Here is a 22,726-nt window from a genome sequence, read left to right as displayed (position 1 = left end):
AGAGACTGATGCAGTAGTCAAGTTGGGATAGGATAAGTGCTTTGGGGCAGTATGGTAGCAGATTGGCTAGAGAGGAAGGGGTGGGTTCTAGAGGTATTGTAAAGGGAGAACTGAAAGGAGAATTGGGTTGCGTACAGTGTTGAGGAATATCACCTGGATGTTGGGAAAGCATGAGAGAGAACACAATTCGAGGTGTTAGCGGTACATCCAAAAAGAGCTGTCCTGAAGGCAAAAGGAAAAATGTGAGACTGCAGAAAAGGAGAGTTTTAATAACCTCCTGTGGCATTTGTGCACATATTCTCTTTCTCCTTCTTCCTCCTCTCTGTAAATGCTTTTGTTCCCCTGCTAAACTGTAAACACTTGGTGGCAGATTTCAATTCTGTTGGAAATCTATTGTACTTTCCCATACAGTTAGCACAATGCTCTGTGCATAGTAGGTTCTGAATAAATACTACTGTTTGATTGATAGGGAAAACCAGAGGATACCAAAACCTTGTCAGTGCATATTTCATCTTAATACATGAAAAAGGGCAAAGGGAAAAAGAAATATCTCAGTTCATTTTAAAAGGAGTCTAATTTTTAAATGAAATTCATAAAATCTGACATTTACCAGTAGATGACATCTGTAAAGTTTAGATAGGTTAACATGAATTTTTATCATTTTGAAAATGATCATTTACTTTTGTTCAATTCAGTTCAATTAGGTGCCCACAGGCTGCACAGCCCTTTACCAAGAGGTTACAGCCTTGATTTTTAGGGATGACACCATTCCCTGCCCTCAACAAGCTGACAATCCAGCCTTGTGATGCAGAAATTTAAATCATTGGGAAGAGATGTAAATGGGAAGAGAGTAGTTTTTTTCTGAGTGAAATAGGTGCAGTGAGTGACTAGAAACTAACACTGTGTTTCAAACAACAGCGGTAGTGGTTTTCTTATGGAAGGAAGATTAAAGGTACAAAAAACAAGTGTCGAGTTTGATGTCAAAGTGGATCTGGTTCTCATTTGGGCAAGGGTTATGGTCTCCTGAATAAAATCAGTTTTGATTAAAAGTGGTTTTGAACAGATAATTCTTGTGCAAGAGGCTTTCATAAAATGCCCAGGGATCATCCTTAAAAAAATCCAGAATGAATTCTAGGCACCTACAGAGCTTTGTAGTAATGTTTTTCCTTTTGTTCTCCTATGTGTCAGCTTTTCATGTTTCACCAAGCATGTTTGCTCTATTTTGCCAACTATTTTTTGATACTGATTTGGTTTAAAAAGCTTTATTTGTCTAATTCAATAGAATTCTATTTCATACAAGTAGTAATTTATCGCAGCTGGGGCTTGCTCTGGTGAGGTTCAGTGCATGTAACATGTAGAAAAGGAAAGACTATGGATATAGAAGGTTGAATTTCTCCATTTCCAAGATCCACAAAACAACACCCCACCCCCATTCCAGCACTATCCCTTGACATTCTCATGGTTCTGTCCTCTTTCTGGACACAAACATTCACTGAATTCACTATCTCCAAACAGGAAACCAAAAATTAACAAGAACAGCAGCAACAAAAAGATGTGTGCAGGATAACTATATTTTTGTTAGTGGTGGTGATGGTCTTTGTGTTTTCAATTCTTTTTTGTTGCTTTTTCCCCCGTTTCTTGTGAAAAAATGGAGGATGTCATGCTGAGCTTGATATTCATTGATGGGTTATGAACTAGGTGAGTGTGCAGTGATAATCCACTGCTGTTGAGATCTCACATATTCTGTTCTTTGGCCAAAGCCTGTGTCCATTTTCCCCTCCAGCTGCATCACCCTGCATTGCCCTGGGAATAGGGGGACTGGGAAGCAGAGTGGCCTAGTGGAAAGAACACAGGTCTGGGAGTCAGGGAACATGGGTTCAATCCCAGCTCTGTCACTTGCCTTCTGTGTGACCTGGAACAAGACATCATTTAACTTTTCTGTGTTTCAATTTTCTTATCTCTAAAATGGGGATTCACTTCCTGTTCTTCCTTCCCATTGTGAGCCCTATTTAGGAGAGGGATTGTGTCTGATCCAATTCTCTTCCATATACCCCAGCACATAGTACAGTGCTTGACACATAGTAAGCAGTTAACAAATGCCACAATTATTACTAGAATTGTTGGGTGAGAGTGTGAATGACCTAATAAAAACCATCCCACTCATACCTCAAACACACATCTTGCTGGAAGTACGATGTATCTTTTCTTCTCTTAATCATCTAGGTTTGAGCAAGAATTACTCAAGTAGCAAGGTACCAGAAAAGGTGCTTTACAGCATTTCATAGAGACTGTGTGCAAGAGCACAAGGGACTCCAAATGTGTGACACACTCATGCATCCCATCTTACTATCAATCACTTTATCAATTAATGATATTTATTGAACAGATCTTAATGCATGACACTGCACTACATGCTTCCTTTGACTCAAGGGGCTTAAAATCTAAACAGGAAGAGAGACAGTTATTTAAAAATAGTGGGAACTTGATAAAATAAGGGTATAACAAGTAGTTAAGGGGGTCGGGAGAGAATTGGGAAGACCTCCTGGAAGTGGGATTTTAGTAGGGTGCTGAATTCTGGCCTATTCAGAGTGGGAGACACTTCCAGGTCAGAAGAGTACGAGTTTAGGGGTCAGAGGCCATGGATTCGAATCCCAGCTCCACCACTTGTCAGCTGTGTGACTTTGGGCAAGTCACAACTTCTCTGAGCCTCAGTTACTTTATCTGTGAAATGGGGATTAAGACTGTGAGCCCCACGTGGAACAACCTGATCACCTTGTATCCCCCCAATGCTTAGAACAGTGCTTTGCACATAGTAAGCGCTTAACAAATGCCATCATCATTATTATTATTATTAATAAGAGTGATGAAAAAAGTGGGGAAAAGTGGGAGAGTCGAGTGAGGTACAGTTACAAGTTGAGATTGTACCTCTGCACTTGGATTTGCCCCCTTTGGTCATTTTATATTATTCCTACCCTCTGCCCCACAGCACTTATGTTCCCATCTCTGCAGTTTGTATTTATATTTAAATCCATCTCCCCTTTAGACTGTAAACTCATTGTGGGCAGGGAACTGTTATCCCAACTTTATTTTATTGTTTTATTTTTTTCCCTTTGTTATTTTGTACTCTCCCAAATGCTTAATACACTGCTCTGCACTGAGTAAGCGCTCAATAAATACCATTGGTTGGATTGATTGGAAGGAGTAAAGACTGAGTTTTGGAGAATAGTTAATTAACATGCAGACTGAAGGACAGGTTCTGCATGCTATCTCAATTGAGATGGCTGGGGATGATCCCAGCTCAGCTGGGAACTAAACCCTTCTCTAATAAGGTGCCATCCATCTCCCCTGTTGGATTTGATAGTTCTTTAACGGTAGATTCTGGGTCTTGTAAACTCAGTGTAGGCAGAGAACCTGTCTACCAACTCTGTTGCATTCTCCCATGTGATTAGTACAGTGCTTGGCATCCAGTAAGTGCTTAATAAATACCATTTATTGATTGATTTGTCTAGACCCCAAAGGCAGCTTTCAGTGCTTGGCACACAGTTGGTACTCAGTGCTGTTGGATGAAGATGACCTAGACTTGTCAATTTAGGAACCTCATAAAGTTCAGATAACACTTCAGCAGTTTAAAACCAAGCCAAAGATGGTGGGTCTGTCCCTTTAAGCCAGTGCCTACTGAAAAAGGGAACAGATTTGAAAAGTGGTGATGCTTAGAAACTTGCTTGGCCAGGGGTCTGGACCTGGCCAGCCCAGCTTCTGCTCATGTCTGTTCAGACAGTAGTCCCTGGAAATACCATCCTGTCCCAGTTGTGGCCATAGACGAGAAGTCTGGCACCAAAACAGGAATGCTTGGGGAATCCAATCCCTCATCTAGTGACTTGAAAGGCTGCCACAAGGGCTGCTGGGACAACTGGAAAATGGGGAAACAGAGAAGCAGCATGGCCTAGTGGATAGAGTGTAGGCCTGGGAGTAAGAAAGACCTGGGTTCTAATCCTGACTCTGCCACTTGTCTGCTGTGTGACCTTAGGCAAGTCACTTCACTTCTCTGTACCTCAGTTACCTCATCTGTAAAATGGGGATCAAGACTGTGAGCCCCATGTGGGACAGAGACTGTGTCCAACCTCATCACCTTGTATCTATCCCAGCACTTAGAACAATGCCTGCCCCATGGTAAGTGCTTAACAAATACCATTAACAATGGCAACCATTAACAATAACCCTCAAATGGGAAAACCTCACACATACTCCAGAAATGTTGGGCATCTCCAGAGCTCCCTACCTGAAAGATGGAATGGGCTGAATGCAGCTTTGGACTAACCCAACCCAAGCCCTAGTGAGATTTACCCTTTCATTATTTTACTAGGATTCAGTTCTTACTAAAGGTTTTCTTATAATGTGATCTTGGATAGGGCATCTGGATTGAATTTCTACTCAGTCAAAATATGTAAATCTTAGTCCCTCAGTAAATAGGACTTCCCTATCTATTTTATCAGGATAGTTGTGATGAGGATTTCTTAAAATGAAAGAAGCTATATGAAAACAAGTAAAGCAAAGCATAAGCAAATGTTCATTAGTACAATACAGTCAAGATGATGGAAAGCCAGCAAGTAGCCATAGAGCATATAATTAAAGACTGAATACAACTCTTTTTAAATCTTTACATCTCCATATGCCTTGAGTCTTACATACCTTACAGGATTACCTATGTCTCTTTGCACTCCAACTTTAAGATCTACTAGAAAGCTTCTGATAAATCCCAAAGCCTCAAAACCAGTGCTTTGTTCATTTCTCGAACTGACAAACCTCCAGTTCATTGAACTTCTGGGCAGAGCGCGAGACAGCTGTTCAATTGAGCTTTTCCTAATTGATATGTTAATTAAAGTTGACTTGGGATCTTTATCATTCTGTTTATTTTGCCTAAAACTTGTGCCCAGTGGCATTTCTCAATGGGAGTCATTTTATGAATCTTAGCTATAAACAATCACAACCGTATTCTTTATTGCTTTTGGAATTATAGATTGGCTTAAGTCACCCCAAAGGCTTTTATGTCACCCATGACTAGCCAGAGGTTTCTGGGATTTCCTCTGGGATATGTAGCATCTCGCTGGGATTCATATAGCTGTACATCTGGACAGCTCATATACTTTACCCACTGTGGTCAGAGGCCATAAGAAGGATGCACAATTCATGGGACATGGCAGCCCGCCTGTCTTGTGGAATCAAATAATGCAGTACATATTATCCAACCCTTTGCTTTCTAATCCTGGCTACTAATACATTACTATCACTCCCAACCATAGCAGCAAAATTATAAGGATGGACTCATTTAGTCAATTAGGCATAACTGTGGCATGCTGGGGAAAAATAGCAACGGACAGACCAACTTGCCTCAAGCGGTATTCTGGAGAAAGGTGGTCCTCTTGAAGCAATGTTGTTGTGGAACTTGCCACCGAATGAATATAGCGGCAAACAGGGCCATCTCCTTCTACATCCCCCTTGGAAATATCTGTCCATCACCCACATCTCTGCCACATCCACACAAGCAGACTGTCAGCAGTGTCACATACAAGTGGGAAATGCAGCCATGCTTCAAGGACTCTTTGGAAATTAATAATGATAATAATAATAATTATGATTTTTGTTAAGTGTTTATTATGTTCCAGGTACTGTACTAAATGCTGTGGTGGATACAAGCAAATTGGGTTGCACACAGTCCCTGTCCCACGTGGGAGCTCACAGTCTCAATCTCCAAAATACAGATGAGGTCACTAAGGCACATAGAAGTGAAGTGACTTGCTCAAGGTCACAAAGCAGACAAATTGAGGAGCTGGGATTAGAACCCATGACCTTCTGACTCCCAAGCCTGTGCTCTATCCACTACACTATGCTGTCTAGGGAAACACATTATTTCAACTCACAAGTGTTCCATTTAAGGCAGCCCTGCTGCCAGACATTAAATGGCGCCTTATTACCTGAATGATGAATTATGCTAGTTGAGAGTGAACTTCATGGTGCCATGCCATGAGGACCTTGCTTCTAATCCAGGCTCTGCCACTTGTTGGCTGTGTGACCTTGGACAAGTCATTTAATTCATTCATTCAATCGTATTTATTGAGAGCTTACTGTGTGCAGAGCACTGTATTAAGCGCTTGGGAAGTACAAGTTGGCAACATATAGAGACGGTCCCTACCCAACAGTGGGCTCACAGTCTAGAAGGGGGAGACAGAGAACAAAACATATTAACAAAATAAAATAAATAGAATAAATATGTGCAAGTAAAATAAATAGAGTAATAAATATGTACAAACATATACATATATACAGGTGCTGTGGGGAGGGAAAGGAGGTAAGGCAGAGGGGATAGGGAGGGGGAGGAGGGGGAGAGGAAGGAGGGGGCTCAGTCTGGGAAGGCCTCCTGGAGGAGATGAGCTCTCTGCTATGTATCAAGCGCTTGCTGTGTGTAGTGCACTCTACTAAACACCTGGGAGAGTAGGTAGAGTAGAGTACAGCAGATCTGGTAATCACATTCCCTGCCCACAACAAGCTTACAGTGTAGAGGGGGAGGCAGATATTAATATAAATTATTATTATTATTATTATTATTAATAGTATTTGTAAGCACTTAGTTTGTGACCCTGTTGTCGGGTAGGGATAGTCTCTATATGTTGCCGATTTGTACTTCCCCAGCACTTACTACAGTGCACTGCACACAGTAAGAGCTCAATAAATATGATTGAATGAATGTGACAAGTACTGTTCTAAGCACTGGGGAAAGTACAAGATAATCAGGTTAGATTCATTCATTCAATTGTATTTATTGAGCACTTACTGTGTGCAAAGCACTGTACTAAGCTCTTGGGAAGTACAAGTTGGCAACATATAGAGACAGTCCCTACCGAAAAGCGGGCTCGCAGTCTAGAAGATAATGATGGCATTTATTGAGCGATTACTATGTGCAAAGCACTGTTCTAAGCGTTGGGGAGGTTACAAGGTGATCGGGTTGTCCCACGGGGGGCTCACAGTCTTAATCCCCATTTTACAGATGAGGGAACTGAGGCACAGAGAAGTTAAGTGACTTGCCCAAAGTCACACGGCTGACAAGAGGCAGAGCTGGGATCAGAACCCATGACTTCTGACTCCCAAGCCCAGGCTCTTTCCACTGAGCCATGAAAGTCTGATATGTAGATAACTGCTGTGGGACTGAGGGTGGAGAGAATAGCAAATGTCCAAAGGTCACAGATCCGAGAGCATAGATGACACAGAGGGGAGAGGGAGCCTGGGAACAGAGGGCTTAACTGGGGAAGGGCTCTTGGAAGAAATGTGATCTCAGTGAGACTTTGGAGTAGAGTGTTGGTCTGGTGTCCTTGGAGTTCCAGGCCAGAGGGAGGATGTGGGAAAGGGGTCAGAGGTAAGATAGGTGAGATCAGGGCCCAATGATCAAGTTGGCGCTAAAGGAGCAGAGTTTGTGGGCCAAGTTACAGTACGAGATCAGTGAGGAAAGGTAGGAGGGGGCAAGCCTCAGTTCCCTCATCTGCAAAATAATAATAATAATGATAATAATAATAATGTTATTTGTTGATGATGATGATGGTATTTGTTAAGTGCTTACTATGTGCCAAACACTGTTCTAAGTGCTGGGGTAGATACAAGGTAATCAGGTTATCACACTTGAGGCTCACAGTCTTAACCCCCAGGTTCTCCCTCCTACTTAGACTGTGAATCTCATGTAGGATCTGATTACCTTGTATTTACCCCAGCACTTAGTTCAGTGCTTAGAGAAGCAGCGAGGCTCAGTGGAAAGAGCCTGGACTTGGGAGTCAGAGGTCATGGGTTCTAATCCTGTCTCCACCACATGTCTGCTGTGTGACCTTGGGCAAGTCACTGAACTTCTCTGAGCCTCAGTTCCCTCACCTGTAAAATGGGGATTAAGACTGTGAGCTCCATGTGGGACAACCTGATCACCTTGTATCCCCCCAGTGCTTAGAACAGTGCTGTGCACATAGTAAGTGCTTAATAAATGCCATCATTATCATTATTATTACTTAGACTGTGAGCCTCATATGGGAACTGATTATCTTGTATCTACCTCAGTACTTAGTACAGTGTTTGGCACATAGTGCTTAACAAATATTACTATTATTATTATTAAGATTATGCTTATTATGCACACAGGCTAATACTAAGGAGGAATTCTGAGTAAGATATCAGGATAGTCTAGTGCCTTGTAGCAGAGTCAGTACGCTAGGTGGTCCCCTAGTGCTTCAAAAGAGTTAATGTTCTTCCTTGGACATCTAATTTTCTACCTAAAATGACTTAGACCTTGGGACAATCCTGCACATCACATTTTTGAGTGTTCACTGTAAACCCAGAACTATGGCATTCATTCTTGAATGTTGGAAAGATTGATTGACCAAAAGATGGTCTTAGAAAGAGGGACAGGCCCTCTAAGTGGGAAGCAGAATTTACCTCAAGGACTCAGTGATCCGGATTTTTATTTATTTATTTAATGGCATTTGTTAAGCATTTACTATGTGCCAGGCAATGTACTAAGCATGGAGTACATACAAATTAGTCAGGTTGGACACCATCCAAGCTCCACATGGGGCTCACAGTCTTAATCCCCATTATACAGTTGTGCCTCAGTTACAGAGAAATAAAGTGACTTGCCCAAGATCACACAGCAGATGAGTGGCGGAGCTGGAATTAGAATTACCTCCTTCTGATTCCCAGGTCCATGCTCTATCCACTAGGCCATGTTGCTTCTCAGGTACATAGCTTTTCCTTGTAAAGGTGATGATAGAGCCTTCCGTCATAAATGGCAGGTGAGTTTATAGTCCATAGTCCAGTGAATATAGTCCATTCATGAAGTCTTGAGGACATAGAACCTGTGCAAAGCAGTCAATTATAGTGTTGTGGTTTTGGCAGAGACACTCACAGACTCTTATCACACACAGTCATGTTTCTATGGGGCAGAGTGAAATGAACAAATAGGCACAGAGGGATGATGTATTGTACATAATGCTCACTCACAATAGTTATGGGGTAAAGCTCATTATATGGAGCTCAGTACAGTGCTCTGCCCCCAGTAAGCCTTCAATAAAAATTATTGAATGGTTGATTGATTACAGTCCAAATGGCTTTCCTATAGTGTCAATACTGTGCTGCAGCACTGTAGACAAGCAGGTGGTTGCCAGGGTAGCTGCCTCACTATTTGTTAGGGTCTTCACTACCCACTTTAGTCAGCTGTTCAGTGTCCTTATAAATGATCTTTTAGGTAAACTTACTGTATACTTAAATGCACCTGAACCATTCATCTGGAGGCTCTTCACATTTAAGAACTCAGAAATAGCAATATATTTCCTCAAGACATAATTCACTTAGAGTAAGGAGCATTCGGCATACTAATAGCCAAACACTGCCTATACCTGGCTGTTGATAGCCGTGACATTCAGTACACAAACAAAGCTGTCCATCATCTTTTACCATTCAGGCATTCTCCAGCTCGCTATGGAACATCCCTGTGACCGAAACTCAGCACGCTGTTATGGCAAATAGACACTATTCTACTCTATACTGAATTCTCTCCTCTCCTCTAGACTGTGAGCTCAATATGGGCAGCAATGGGTCTATTTGTTGTTATATTGTACTCTCTCAAGAGCTTAGTATAGGGCTTTGCACACAGTAAGCACTCAATAAATACGATTGAATGAATGAATGAATGACTTTTTGATCGCCTTTGACACTGTGGGTGAATTTCTTCTCCTTGAATGACTATTTAACTTTGGTTTTACTTACAAACTTCTCTTCTGGTTCTCCTTTCATCTCTCTGGCTTTCCTTTTTAGTCTCTCTCACTAGCTATTCCTCTGCCCATGGCAGTCCCTGAAGATTCTGTTCTCTTTACACAAACTCTTTTTGGGTCATTCATCGGCTCCCATGGCTTCAACTACCTCCACCACATGGATGACTCCCAATTCTAACACTCTCTTCTTTCCTCTAGCATTTATTCCTATTCCCATGCTATCTCTACATGGATGCCTCACAGACCCTACAACCTCAATATTGTCCAGAACTGAAGGCCTCAACTTTCCCCCAAATGCCCTCCCCCATCTAAATTTACTTGGGTTCTAATCCCAATTCCACCACTTGTCTGCTGTGTGACCTTGGGCATGTCACTTCACTTCTCAGTGCCTCAGTTACCTAATCTGTAAAATGGGGATTAAGATTGTGATCATCATGTAGGGCAGGGACTGTGTCCAACCTGATTCTCTTGTCTCTACCCTAGTGTATAGAAAGGTGCCTAGCACATAGCACTTAATACAATAAAAATATAAAATCAAATAAAGATAAAAATTTTAAAAACCACATTTGAAAACCACCATCCTTATCTCTGAAATACGTAACTTTGCCATTATTCTTGTCTCCTACCTCTTAACCTCTTTCAGTCTGTAACCAAATTCTCCTCTTCAACATTTTGCCGATCCATCCTTCTTCTTCATCCAAAAAGCAATCAGAATCCAAGCACATGTCCTACCCCTCCTTGACTACTGAATCTGCCTCCTTGCTGACCTCCCTGCCATTTCTCTCTCTCCACTCCTGTTCTTACTTCCCTGTTGCTCAGATAACTTTTTCTAAAAAAAAGTTTAATCCATGTTTCCCATGCCTTGGAGACTCCAGTGATTGCTCACCCACCTCTGCATCAAACAGAAACTCCTTATCATTCACTTAAAGCAACTGGCTTTCCCCCTTCTGCTTTACCTTGCTGATTTCCTACTTCAACCCAGCTTGCACACTTCACTCTAATGCCAACCTATTCAATGTAACTCAGTCTCATCTATTATTATTATTATTAATCATATTTATTGAGTGCTTACTGTGTGCAGAGCACTGTACTAATCATTTGGGAAAGTACAATATAACATCAAACACATTCCCTGCCCACAACGAGCTCCCCGTCTAGAGGGAGAGATATATTAATACAAATAAATAAATTGATAAATGACAGATATATACAGGTATATGTGGCTGAGTGGAAAGAGCCCGGGTGTGGGAGTCAGAGGTCATGGATTCTAATCCTAGCTCCACCAATTATCAACTGTGTAACTTTGGGCAAGTCACTTAAATTATCTGTGCCTCAGTTACCCCATCTGTAAAATGGGGATTAAGAGTGTGAGCCCCACATGGGACAATCTGATCATCTTGTATCGTCCCCAGCACTTAGAACAGTGCTTTGCACATAGTAAGCACTTAACAAGTGCCATCATAATCATCATCATCATGTGCTGTGGGGAAGGGAGAGAGGATGAATGAAGGAGCAAGCATGAGCGGCGCAGAAGGGAGTGGCAGAAGAGGAGAGGAGGGCTCAGTCAGGGAAGGCTTCCTGGAGGAGGGAAGGCTATCTTACTACTGACCCTGTTCCCATGTCCTCCCTCTGGCTTGGAACTCCTTTCCCATCAATATATGCAAGATTACCCTTCTCGCTAACTTCAAAGCCTTTTAAGGTCATATCTCCTACTTTAAAGCCCTTTCCCCAGCTCCCTTTCCCTTCTGTGTTGTCTATGCAGTAGGATTTGTATCCTTTGAGCACTTGTATTCATCCCACCCTCAGCCCCACCACAGCATGTATGTCTTGTCTTGTCTTATGCTTTTGAGACGTTACCGACCCATAGCAGCTCCATGGACACATCTCTTCCAGAAGACCCCACCACCATTTGCAATCAGTTGTGGGTTCTAATCCTTGCTCTGCCACTTATCAGCTGTGTGACTTTGGGCAATTCACTGAACTTCTCTGTGGCTTAGTTCCCTCATCTGTAAAATGGGGATTAAGACTGTGAGCCTCACGTGTGACAACCTGATTACCTTGTATCTACCCCAGTGCTTAGAACAGGGCTTGGCACATAGTAAGCATTAAACAAATACCATTACTATTACTATTATTATCATTATTATTATTATTATCATCATCATTCTGGCAGTGTAGCCATAGTATTTTCTTGGTAAAAGTATGGAGGTAGTTTACCATTGCCTTCTTCCACCAAGGAAGCTTGAATCTCCTTGCAAAGTGCCAGGCCTCAGTAAGGAGACGGACACTGATGATAATTCATTCATTCATTCATTTAATTGTATTTATTGAGTGCTTACGGTGTGCAGACCACTGTACTAAGCGCTTCGGAAGTACAAGTTGGCAACATATAGAGATAGTCCCTACCCAACAGCGGGCTCACAGTCTAGAAGACAATGATGATGTTGCTCTCATAGAGTTTTGGCTTTGGGATTGATTACTCTGAAACAGTATCACTAAAGTGAAGAAGTGTATACTCACTGGGACACCCCCTGGATAGCCTCAGAACCCTTTATGTTAGTGATGGCCCTTAATCCTATCCACACTGGCTCCAGTCCCGTCTAAATCTAAGAAAACCATTTATCTGGAATCATTTCTTCAATTTGAAGGGACAGAATCCTACAAGGCAAAGCTAGATTCAGATTCTTTTTATTATCAAAATAGTAGTATTATCATTACTAACATTATTAGTAGTAGTAATAGGAAAAATAATAATTGTGGTACTTATTAATCCCTTTCTATGTGCTTACCACTGTACTAAGTGCTGGGCTAGAGAAAAGATAATCAGGTCGGGCACAGATTCTGTTCCAGATGGGGCTCGCAGTCTAAGTAGGAGGGAGAACGGGTATCATTCATTCAATAGTATTTACTGAGTGTTTACTGTGTGCAGAGCACTGTACTAAACACTTGGGAAAGTACAAGACAGCAATAGAGACAATCCCTGCCCACAACGAGCTCATTGAACCCCCTGTTTTACAGATGAGAAAACTAAGGCACAGAGAAGTTGTGACTTACCCAAGATAACAGAGCAGGCAAGTGGCAGAGTTAAGATTAGAACCCAGTTTCTGACATTCAGGTGCATAGTTTTTGCACCAGGCTATGCTGTGTCATGCCACTTCTCCTACATGCCCTTCCAGTTATCAGGATTCTCTCAAGTCTAGAAATCCCAGCTGGCATGAAACACATCCATTCATTTTGTTTTTGTTTTTAGCAGCAAAATGCTTCTCTTTTTTTTCTTTAGAAAGTTATATTTTGGAATCTCTTGATAATTGCATTTTCACTAAATCAATATTATATGGAAATTCTGATTTAATGGAATATATAACCAAGCATCTCGGAAAAACTGAAACAGATTCAATTACACGAAAAGTGGAAAGGCCTGAATCGATTCAGACTGTCCATTGCATAGGCATATAGACCTGCTTTCCAACATAGACATGTTCTGTTTTTGTCTTTAAAGAAATGAAAATATTTGGGCTTGGGACAGAGATCACAGCTGACTCATTGGACAATCTCTTGGTCTGATAACAATCCGAGTTATTTCCCCCCCCTTATCTGGGGAATTTTGGGAAATGTCCTTTAAAATGCTTCATCCTTTCAGTGATTCAGTTTCTTGTTCCTTTTTACATGGAGAATAATAAATCTTCCTAGGCCATTTTGAGGGCTACTATGTTTTCGAAATGTCACATTATTAGTATGATGAAGACAAATTGTGCAGTGTCAGATACCAATTAGCCATTACTAATAAGTAAGCCTTGATTCTGCATTGTGTATCAGTCTCAATGAAGTTATTTGAAGAGACCATCCTATGATAGCACAAAGACAGACATATAAGTATCACTACATTAAACTCTCGAAATGTGGTGTTGGAGAAGGCTTTTGCAAATACCATGGACTGCCCAGAGGACAAACAAATGGATTTTAGAGCAAATTAAATCGAAGTGGTCTGTGGAAGGCCAAATGACTCAACTTAGATTAGCATATTTTGGAAACATAATCAGGAGGACTAATTCTCTGGAGTAGACACTAATGCTAGGAAAAGTCCAGGGAAAATGCGGAAGACGCAGACCAGCAGCTAGATGAAGAGAAACCATAACAACAGTAACAACGATAACAAAAGAACCATTAGAAAGGTTGCAGATTATGGCAGAGAACAGGACATTCTGGAGAAAGTACATCCATGGAATCACTAAATTGGAAATGACTCGATGACACTTAATAATATTAAACTAGATACAAAGCCAACATACAGAAAAAAATATGGCATTGCCTTGTAGAAAAAGCAGTCTTGGGAGTTAGAGGACCTGGATTCGAGTCTTGGCTCCACCATGTGACTACTGTGTGATCTTGGGCAAGTCACTTAACTTCTCTTTGCTTCAGTTCCCTCATCTGTAAAGTGGGGATTCAGTACCTGTGCTCCTTCCAAAAGGGACTGTTCCCGACCTATTTATCCTGTATCTTCCCCAGTACTTAGAACAGTACTTGAGACATAGTAGGCCCTTAACAAATACCAGAATTATTATTATTATTAATATTAATAAGATGTGTTCCCTGTCTACTAGCTTGCTCTCTAAAGGGAAAGATGGGTAAACCAATCAATGGTGTTTATTGATCACTTACTGTGGATGGAGAATTGTACTAAATAATAAATTGGTCTATAGATAGAATTGTGTTGGACTAGGTGTTGATATTAAACATATGCAGGTAAATAAATAACATATAAAAAAAGTAAACATAAAGGGATAGACAAGTGGTGGGATAACTACAAGGATAGCACAGCTATGATGGAAAGGGAGATTAAATAGGAAAGGCCACCTGAATAAATGAGATGTTTTAGTATGGCTTTGAAGGAGGGTAGAAAATTGGTTTGGGACAATTGAGAGGGAAATTTTGTCTGGGAAAGGATGCTAGCCACGGGTTCTAGGTGGAAGAGTTAAGAATCAGGGATAGTTAGAGGCTTGTACATTCTCTTGAGGGCTTTGTTTTTTGATTATTATTTTTTTGGTATGTTTTAAGTGCTTATTATGTGCCAGGCACTGTACTCAGCACTGGGGTGGATACCAGCAAATAGGGTTGGACACAGTACCTGTCCCACATGGGGCTCACAGACTTCACCCATATTTTATAGATGAGGTAACTGAGGCCCAGAGAAGTGAAGTGACTTGCCCAGGGTCCTTAAACAAGCAGGTGGCAGAGCTGGGACTAGAACCCATGTCCTTCTGACTCCAGGCCCGTGCTCTATCTACAGTGCCTCACTGCTTCTCTAAGGCTGGGAGAGCAGTCAGAATCACAGCAATAGATAAGGCTGTTACCACTTATTATGGTGTTCTGCATACAGTAAGCTTTCAAAAAATACCACTGATTGGTTGATTTTGGCCTGAGAAAGAGTGCTTATGGAGAAAGGGTCTGGATAGATCTTGTTTAAGAGAGGTCTTTTCTTCATTGACAGACAGATGTTTCCAGAATCAGGGAGTTATGGTTATAATTTTGACGAGAAGGAAACAATTTTCCCTTTCCCACATAAACTCTGCTGTAATGCTCCTGGTCTTTTCTTTGTCCTGTGCAAAGGACAACTGTGCACTGTTTTGGGTTCTTCCTGCTCCTTTTCTGCATGGGGTTTATTTTGTTGGTGGTAATGGTTTTTTGTGTTTTTGTTTTTCCTTGATATTTATAATAAATTGGAAAGGATCCTAAGTTACTATGACATGGCTTATGAAATGACTGAGGGCACAGTAGTGTCCACTGCTGCTGAAGAATCAGAAATATTCTGTCTTGTGACCACAGACTGCATCATTTCTCCCTAACCTCTGGGCACTGGAGGGCGGTGGAGTGAACTTAATAAATCAATCATATTTATTGAGCACTTACTGTGCGCTTACTGTAGTAAGTGCTTGGGAAAGTACAATACAAAAGAATTAGCAGGCATATTCCCTGCCCATAATGAGCTTACAGTCTTGCTCTGAACACAGTAAGCACTCAGTCAAGATGACTCACTGATTGATGGGCTGAACGAGAGAGTGTGATGGGTGGCTTTTTCCCCATTGCTGTCACCAGAGGGCCTTTAATTGTCTTCATTCTCCACATTGTGCTTTACTGCCCTACTCAGTTAACATCCCTGTGCAGTGAGTGGTCACTAAAGACCAAATTGCACTAATTTGGACTTTCCTGCAGGCAACTATTCTGGGAGCGAGCTGAGAGTGAAGACAGATCTGTCTGTTTTTGCACATATACAGAAGGTTCATTATTATTAATAGTAGTAGTATTTTACTACTACTAATAATAATAGTAATTGTGGTATTTAAGTGCTTATGATTTGCTAAGCACTGTACTAAATGCTGGGGTAGATATAAGATAATCTAAGGGGGAGAAAGAACAGGTATTCAATCCTCCCTGAACAGATGAGGAAACTGAGGCACAGAAAAAGTAAGTGACTTGACCAAGGTCATACAGCAGAAAGATAGCAGAGCCAGGATTAAAACCCACTTCTTCTGACTCCCTGCACTCATTTGATTCTAAGGGTAGCTGTACCTTCATTTTTGGTACATAGTTATAGAACTGTAAGTGTCTTAGCATCAGGGTGAGTACATGTATGTCTACAAGTCACAAGGTGATTTCTCGCCTTCCCGCCTGCCTCATTTAATCTTTACACACTGTGTCCCTGGCAGAACACAGCTGGCAGGGACAAGAGAGTTCATGTGATGTTGCACAAATCATAGCACTAGAATCAATTCCCTCACATGTGTATACTTTCCCAAGCGCTTTGTATAGTGCTCTGCACACAGTAAGTGCTCAATAAATATGATTGAATGAATGCTCAGTCCTGAAGATGGACTGAGTATTATCTATCATTTGACAAGAAACTTTGTCCAATCCATTGATAATGCTCTCAAGTATACAATAGGCAATTTGAACATGTGTTGCAATGAGACAATTGTGCCCATGGGAACAGACTTTTATTACACCTCAAAAATTGACAGATCGTTTAAACAGGCCTATAAATGTGTTTAGCCCATTCCTATGTGGTTTCCATGCCGCTCCCTTCTCCCTAAGGGAAACAGACTCATTATTTTTACATCCCATCATATTTTTATGTTCTTCTAAATTACCTATTGATTTCTTTGTTATTTGTTCTAAAACTTCAAAGGTTATTGGAGTTAGCTCATGTGGCTCAATGTAAATTAGCATCACAAAGGATTTGGCAAAAATTCAGTGATGTTATGTTGTTAATCTTAGCTGGGGCTGTTTTCTCAAGAGTGATGATAATCATTTCACACACACAGCTTGGGAAAACACTCATGCATTTTTTTACAACATTTTCCTGAATCTTTATTCCTTTATCTTTTTACAATCTGTCTTAAAGGAAGAGAAGAAATAATAGTAATTGTGGTATTTGATAAGTGCTTACTATATGTCAAGCACTGTACTAACTCCTGGGATTCCTACCATATAAGCAAATGGGACCCAGTCCCTGACCCACCTGGGGTTCACAGTATAAGAGGAAGGGAAGGATGAGTATTTTATCCCCATTTTACAGATAAGGTAATTGAGGCAAAAGAGAACTTAAGGTTAAATTTTCCTAAATGGTTTGGGCACCATGTAAATCGATTGGACCCTAACTACAGCTTCACCCTGTAACCTCCCTAGCGCTTAGAACAGTGCTTTGCACATAGTAAGCACTTAATGCCATTATTATCATTATTATTACAGCTTCCAGTAAATAATCCCAGTATGAAAATGCCAGCCCTACGTTTATCTAGTTGGCACTTGAGAAGTCTGCATGATGTTCCTAAATAACTGCCATTTTAATAAATAACTCAAAGGAAATTTGCTTATACTGTGGGCCTTAATGATGAAAACATTCCAGTCCCACTCATTTCCACCCTATCCTGAGGCCATGGGTTTTGATTTCCCAGAGTCTGCCTTCACCACACTTTCTGTGGACTTTTGAAAGTTATTGAATGGTTCTAGGTTGGGAAGAGCCCATTGTGGGCAGGGATTGTCTCTCTTTATTGCTGAATTGTACTTTTCAAGCACATAGTACAGTGCTCTGCACGCAATAAGCACTCAATAAATATGATTGAACGACAAATGAATGAAGAGCAGGTCCTTATTGGTTTCCAGGGCAGAATAAGATACCCATATATGTGATCTAGCCTGGCCCTGCTCAGATGAGCAAAAATCTGTTTAGCCCACAATTTTAAAAAGATTATTCAATACAAAGATTGATGGGGCTCGCAAATCTCCCAAGTAGCAACCTCCTCTTAGTAGGTCAAGCCCTTAGAGATTCTTGGATTATTTTAGGTCCTTGGGGACCTGTTTAGGTCACTACAGTGATAGGAAAGCTAGTGCTGCTGGATCAATTTTGAAAAATAAATCGGGCTTAGCAGGAAAGTAGAATTAATAATAATAATTATTATTATCATTATTAAGCACTTACTATGTGCAAAGCACTGTTCTATGTGCTGGGGGGATACAAGGTGATCAGGTTGTCCCACGAGGGGCTCACAGTCTTAATCCCCATTTTACAGATGAGATAACTGAGGCCCAGAGAAGTTGTGACTTGCCCAAAGTCACACACCTGACAAATGACAGAGCCGGGATTTGAACCCATGACCTCTAACTCCAAAGCCCAGGCTCTTTCCACTTAGATAGCTGAAAAGTTCTAAACCTTCTTTCACAAAAGGTTTCACCATCTAATGAGGAGCAAGCCTAGTATTGCGCCCCAAGGTAGAAAAAGCAGTCATCTTTTAATCCATCAATGGTATTATAGAAGTAGCATGACCTAGTGGGTAGAGCACAGGCATGGGAGTCAGAAGGATCTGGGTTCTAATCCTGCTGTCACTTGTCTGCTGTGTGACCTCGGGTAAGTCACTTCTCTGTGCCTCAGTTGCATCATCTGTAAAATGGGGAATAAGACCGTGAGCCCCATGTTACATCCAACCCAATTTTCTTGTATCCACCCCAGTGCTTAGTTCAGTGCCTGCCACATTGTAAATGATTAACAAGTGCCACAATTACTATCATTATTATCATTATTTATTGATTGCTTCCTTTGTGCAGAGAACTTTACTAAGTTCTGGGGAGAGTACAGTACAAAAGAGGTGGTAGGCCTGATCCCTGCCCATGGGGAGCCCCTAAATTCTCCTAGAATAAGGGCATTTTGTTCTTGATAAACCCTGCATAAAGCCATTTAACACTAAGGTTAACTGGTACCCTAAGCATGTACATAACCACTTCTTTCAATGCTTCTTCATGTTCTACCTAAATTCACTCATATTGTCAGAACATTCCTTAATTCCCTAACATAGTTCTATCTAAAACATATAGTCCAAATGCACATTATGGGAGAGTCAACTCTATTCACTTTCCTTGGATCATCAGTCATAATGCTTGAGAAAATGCACACAGAAAAGTGAGAGTCTCCTGTATAATAACAATAATAATAATAACAACTGTGGTATGTTTAGTGCTTAGTGTGTCACTGAACTAAGTGATGGGGTAGACACAAGTTAATCAAGGTTGGATGCAGTCACATCCCATGTGGGGCTCCCGGTCTCAATTCCTATTTTACAGATGAGATAACTGGGGTGCAGTGAAGTTATGGGTGGGGAATGTCTGTTTATTGTTATATTGTACTCACCCAAGTACCTAGTACAGTGCTCTGCACACAGTAAGCACTCAATAAATGCAACTGAATGAAGGTACAATGTCACACAGCAGGAAAATGGTGGAGTTGGGATTAGACTCCCAGGCCCATGCTCTCTCCACTAGACCATGGTAGCTATGTAATATTGTTAATGTCCCCTGGTGATTGGAGGAGGGGACTAAGACATAATATCCAATAATATAATATCCCCCCCCCTTCCTCTCCCCCTCCTCCCCCCTCCATCCCCCCACCTTACCTCCTTCCCTTCCCCACAGCACCTGTACAGATGTATATATGTTTGTATGTATTTATTACTCTATTTATTTATTTTACTTGTACATATCTATTTATTTTATTTTGTTAATATGTTTTGTTTTGTTCTCTGTCTCCCCCTTCTAGACTGTGAGACCACTGTTGGGTAGGGACCGTCTCTATACGTTGCCAACTTGTACTTACCAAGCGCTTAGTACGGTGCTCTGCATACAGTAAGTGCTCAATAAATACGATTGATTGATCCAATCAATCAGTCAATCAGTCAATCACTCCTACTTTTGCTGGTAGAAGCTTTTTTTTTCTGTACTACAGTAGGTATAGACCATTTAAATTCTTCTGTACCTTTCCCATTTTTTTTCTTTTTAATGATACTTGTGAAGTGCTTACTTTGTGCCAAATTCTGTACTAAGGACTGGGATAGATAAATGATTATGTTGGATATAGTTCCTGCCCTCCATCTAGCCTTCTTATTTGTCTGTAGTTTCCGAGTACTGACCCAAAAACTTTTTAAATGTCTTTAGATTGGAGAGAACAATTTTAGGATTTTATAAAATGTTCATTGAGCCATAGGAGATCCATTTTTCAGCTCACGGTCTCCTACCCGTACACTCCACTGCCATAATCTATTAACTCTGTTCTCTGCCTCTCCCTTCCCTGTACCATTCAGATACCAACAGAAATACCACACATTAATTCACTGAATTCACTCCTACATTGGGCTCCTACTGAAGAGATAACAAGATAAATCCAAGAATCTCACTGACTTTAGCTGATAAAAATGTATTTTTTTCCAATTTAATTTATGGACTCAGTTCAACTCTTTATGAAATCTAAAGCTGCACCTAGAAAACTTGCATATACTGGCCAGTTTAGCCATTACAAGGCAAGGGGCTCCAGAAAATTTCCATTCCCTATATCTGCTGAGAGTTTCAACACAAGCATCTGCTAGCCTTAAACATCTGTCTCGGATTTCTTTGCAAGAGGCTTCATTCTGGTTCTGAGATGGATTGTTTGCCTATTTGCCAACCTACAGTTTCCCAGAAGATCATTCTACCAGCACGATAGTGGCCCACATCTGAATTGGAACAGGAAAGAAACCTGGTCACCACCGAAAATATTCCTAAACACTGGTTCATGGCCTGTGTCAAGAGCTTGCTTCCAACTCGTGGCTATACTTCTGTCACAGACAATCATCTATCTGATGATACCTTATTCTTGGCTCCTGGCAAATCGAGTATACAAGGAGGAGGAGGAGGGAGGAAAAAAGGGAGGAGAGATTTGATATGTTTGGATTTCTGTTATTCAGTTCTCAGTTCTATTATTCAATTTCCCTGAGACAGAAGGATTGAAGACAGGAGGAATCAGTCACATTTTTTGTGTAGGGAAAATGGAACACATTGAGTTTAGGGGGATTAAAATATATTACTTCATTTTTCATTGTTTTATGCAGCTCAATGAGCACTGGGAAGAAAATACCCACCCAAGGAGGATAATTTCACTCTTCAGAGTCTTGAGGGCAAGGATCATATCTTCTCATTCTTCTCATTCTATTGTATTCTTTTAACTGCTTAGTACCTTTTAACTGCTTAGTACTGTGCTCTGTGCACAGTAGGTGCTCAATAAATACTTTTGATTGATTTGGAGAACTATGATCCCACTCAGTTAATTGCCCACTTCTGGCTGTCTTGACCAGGTTAAATCACCATCCAGGGCTAAGCAGCTTGTTTTCAGAGAATTTAAGTATGTCTGTCCATTTAACACTCTCTGAAAGAGAATCGGATCTACAGGGAGTCAGTGAGAAAGCTGGATAAAACACAGGATTGAGACTTCTGGGTATAGGGCTAACTCCCTGACTCTCATGCTCTTGAAAAATCAAAAAGAAAACCACTCAGTTAAATAAAAAATTGGAAATCTCAAAAGGCTTCACACATGACATAAGCAATGTTCTTCATTATGCTTGGATGTGCCTCATATAACATCCCACAGTTTTGTTTGGAGGAAATTAGAGTTAGCTATTCTTTGAAAGATGTTACAGCTGGGAGAGCAAGATTATATCTTGTTCTACCAGGGCTTTTTCAAACTTTTTTAAGAGCTCCCCTCAGCTAGTATTTGACCTACATTCTGTAGCCCTAGTGGGAGATAGAAACAGGAGGCCCTTAGAGCAAACATCTCTGTCAGCCCCCTACTCACCACCACCCCCCCCAACCTTCTTCCTTCTTCACCCTTCTTCCCTCTGCCCTGCGGCTCCCTGATGCATAAATAATAAAGGACTTAATAGCATCAGTTCTTTGTAGTAAATTCCTTTACTTTTAAGGGATAACCTAGGAGGACAGGAAAGCAGAAGATCCCTGTTAAAAACTAAATATTATCACCTCCTGTTTCATAAACATGAATAATAAGAATAGTAAAAAGAATAAAATAATGATGTTTATCAAGTGTTTACTATGTACTGAGTGCTAGGGTAGATACAAGATAAATGACTTAGGCCAAGTCATTTAACTTCTCGGCACCTCATTTACCTTATCTGTAAAATGGGGATTAAGAATGTGGGACCTACATGGGACAAGGGCTGGGTTGTGCCTAACCTGATTAGCTTGTATCTACTCCAGCATTTACTGCTGGGCCAGGCTTATATGCTTAAAAATAGCATTAAAAAAAAGATAATCAGATCAGACCCGGTTCTTGCTATCATGGGATTCAGTCTAAAGAGGAGGGAGAGGTGGGTATCCTATTTCCATTTTGCTAAGGAGGAAATGGAGGCAGAGAGGATGTGTGACTTTCCCAGGGTGATGCAGCCAGGCCAGTGGCAGAACTAGGATTAACACCCATATCCCCTGACTCCTAGTCCCGTGCTCTTTCCCTGGCCTTTGGAACTGCTCAAACAAGTGGCAGGGGACAATATCTGGCAGCAGAGGTTCCTGGGGGTGTCAGGGACACTGGATTATGCAGACAGGAATCAGTAAGAGGT

The 22,726-nt window shown here is 41.1% G+C and overlaps 1 protein-coding gene and 1 long non-coding RNA gene across 2 annotated transcripts in view; one reads left to right on the top strand and one right to left on the bottom strand.

Annotated features, from left to right (window-relative positions):
* LOC119927222 overlaps nucleotides 1-22,726 on the bottom strand; it is a 112,740-nt gene that overhangs the window by 48,279 nt on the left and 41,735 nt on the right. The gene's annotated exons all lie outside the window — the stretch shown is intronic.
* The window catches only part of LOC119927220 (cyclic nucleotide-binding domain-containing protein 1-like), a 200,025-nt gene that overhangs the window by 153,943 nt on the left and 23,356 nt on the right, over nucleotides 1-22,726 (top strand). The gene's annotated exons all lie outside the window — the stretch shown is intronic.

The sequence above is a fragment of the Tachyglossus aculeatus genome, chromosome 4 (genome assembly GCF_015852505.1).
Source record: "Tachyglossus aculeatus isolate mTacAcu1 chromosome 4, mTacAcu1.pri, whole genome shotgun sequence".
NCBI classification, from domain to species: Eukaryota; Metazoa; Chordata; class Mammalia; order Monotremata; family Tachyglossidae; genus Tachyglossus; species Tachyglossus aculeatus.
Note: the sequence above shows the minus strand (reverse complement) of the source record. Positions and strands in the feature narration are given on the sequence as shown.